The sequence below is a fragment of the Geospiza fortis genome, unplaced genomic scaffold (assembly GCF_000277835.1).
Source record: "Geospiza fortis unplaced genomic scaffold, GeoFor_1.0 scaffold7, whole genome shotgun sequence".
In the NCBI taxonomy this organism is placed as follows: domain Eukaryota; kingdom Metazoa; phylum Chordata; class Aves; order Passeriformes; family Thraupidae; genus Geospiza; species Geospiza fortis.
The window spans coordinates 1,446,065-1,448,700 of NW_005054344.1; positions in this window are offsets into that span (position 1 = coordinate 1,446,065).

The following is a 2,636-nucleotide window of genomic DNA, read 5'->3' on the forward strand; positions in this document are numbered from 1 at the left end:
GTACAGGCTTTGTACTGTCCTTTGCCCATGAATAAGTACCATAAACAGCATGGAGGCATCTGAGTGAGTGAACAGTTTGCGCTTACTGAAGTTATTGATGCTACTTCTGTTTGCATTTAATATGATTCAGAAGTACCATCAAATCTAGGAACATCAATTTGTTTACCACATTTGGATGTGATCTGACTCTAAGAAATTGAGGAGAGATGAAGAATGGCATCTGGCTTTATTGGTTTCTAAAAACCTTCACAGTATATGGTACTGGTAGTGACAGAAAGGGAGACAAGATTACACTGGCATCTTTTCTACCCAAAATGTTAATGTCAATCATGAGTAATCAAATGGCTACAGTAATTACCTAATCTGTTCCCTGTATTCGTATTGCTTGAAATGTATTTATAATGCTTCTGTTGCCACAGGATTTGTGAACATGTACTTTAGGAGCTGCTCCTACATATTCTGTACAGGCAAGCAGGCCTCGTTTGTATGTGTCATTCTACTGACCTCATCACCACTGTGGCAGAGAGGAGCAGCCTCATGGAGCAGAGTTTGGATTTCTCTGAGAAGCCTGAACTGCGGCAGGCACAGAGCTGATGTGCATTGTGTCCTTCTGCTGTTCCTAAAATGCCTTGCAGCTTTACGCATGTGCAGTGTTATTGATTGTACCATTTCTAGTATCCACCTTTCTCTCGGGGCTAGCTTTTGGCTTTGTCTGAGGCACTGCATTTTGCCATAAAGCCACAGTCACAGATTATGAGTCTGATGTGGGTGGAAGACAGAAAAGAAAGAAGCTGGAATCAACAAGCCCAAGTCAATGCCAGGCTCTCATTAGTCCCTTGGCATGGGCTCAAGCCTGCAAGTACTGCTGAATGATCAAGGAAAATAGGTATTTAATTTTAAGAGCACTGGACTTTCTATTTGTGGATGTTATGTTTGTGTGCTTAGCATGCACCACATTTATCTACTGATAAGAAAATGAAGTTTCAAGAAATTAAAAATCCTAGTCCCTTGGTGATGCTGGTGACTTAATTTCCCTGGTAAGAGCCCTAAGATCTTTTAGGAAGCTTACCATGCCAAACATTGTGTCGTGTTTAATCCTGTTACTTGTTCTTTATATGGTACTCCTGTTGACGTCAGTGGAAACTTGACTTGTGAGAGTATGGAGGAATCAGGCTGAATGGATTTTTTCAATAGTAAAATGGAATGGCAGGAAACCTTCTGAAAGGTACCAAAATCTTATTCCTTCTTACAACATAAAGGGATGGTTTTTGCTTTGTTCTTCGAGGGTTCTTACCTATATGGATTTGTGTATCTCTGCATTTACTGACTGTTGGTATACTGGATAGCACGACTGGCAGATTTGAAAGTGATTGATACAAAGTATCTATAATGATCAAACAAGGAATGACTAATAAATGTGTAACACGCATTTTTATTTGTTGTTCTACATCCCACGCCACAGCCATTTCTAAATAACTTTTGTGTATACAGTTTTGCCATCACATTTCCATTTTGTGGTCGCTAAACCATATTGAAGCATGCAAATGTGAGGACACACACTGTGTTAATCACTAATAAGCTTTAAATATTTTCTGCTTATACTTGAAAGGGTCTGAGAAATGCTTGTAATTTTTGTAAGCAATTTCCAGCTGGTTACGTTTGCTGTTACCAATAGTACCCATTACACAAATAGACTTTTCTCCCTCCTCTTACAAATACAAACAAAAGACACAGATTTTACAATGCTGAATGTAAATGATGAAGTCATTCTGGTGTTGTTATTCTAGATTTACAATGACCTCACTGAAACAGAACCTAGACCCCCGTGGTTAAACCACAACAGAACAATATTAAAACCAGATTTAAATAAACCATCTTAATAAGAAAATGGGGTTAAGTTACAATGTCATTTCCATATCGAAAACTGCTCCGAGCAGAAAGACATAGAAAAGCCTGCGAACCGGACCATCTGCAAGCGCACTCGGGCAGGCGCTGCCCCTCGGGGCCAGCCCGCCCCAGCGCAGCGCCGGGCCGAGGGGAGCCGGCACAACGCGGAACGGAGCCGCCGCTGCAAGGGCTGCCAAGGTCCGATCCCTCCCGTCCTCCCACAGAACACCGGAGCGTTGCGCAATAGGAAAACATCTAAAATATGTATTGCACAGTTTTGTTCTCGCTAATCCAGCCTGGAGAGCGGTAGCTGAGCCGCTCTCACAGTTAAGTGTGTAATGCCTCAATGATAAGAATTACACGTAAGCGCAGCTCGACCTGCAGCTTCTCCGGAGGCGATCAGGTAAAACGCGCTACGGAGCAAAAAGCGCTGTCGTCCCCGCCCTCCTGAAGCCCCACCACAGTTCCTCTCCGTAACTCCGCCGATCGGCGCCTCCAAAACCTGGCACCTATGATAAACCCCGGCTGCAAGACCCTCCGGCACTGCCAAACTGCCCTGCCGGGCTGCCCTCTTCCCTCTTTTCCCCCCGCTCCCAGCAGGGAGCAGCACCCGACCGCCCTGCCGCGCCGCGCACCCGCACGTACACACAGACACACACACAGACCGAGGGACACACGGACGCACACCCGCTTCCTCTCTCACACCGCACTCTGGCTCCCGCCGCCCGCCCCGCACCGGCTCCCAGCGC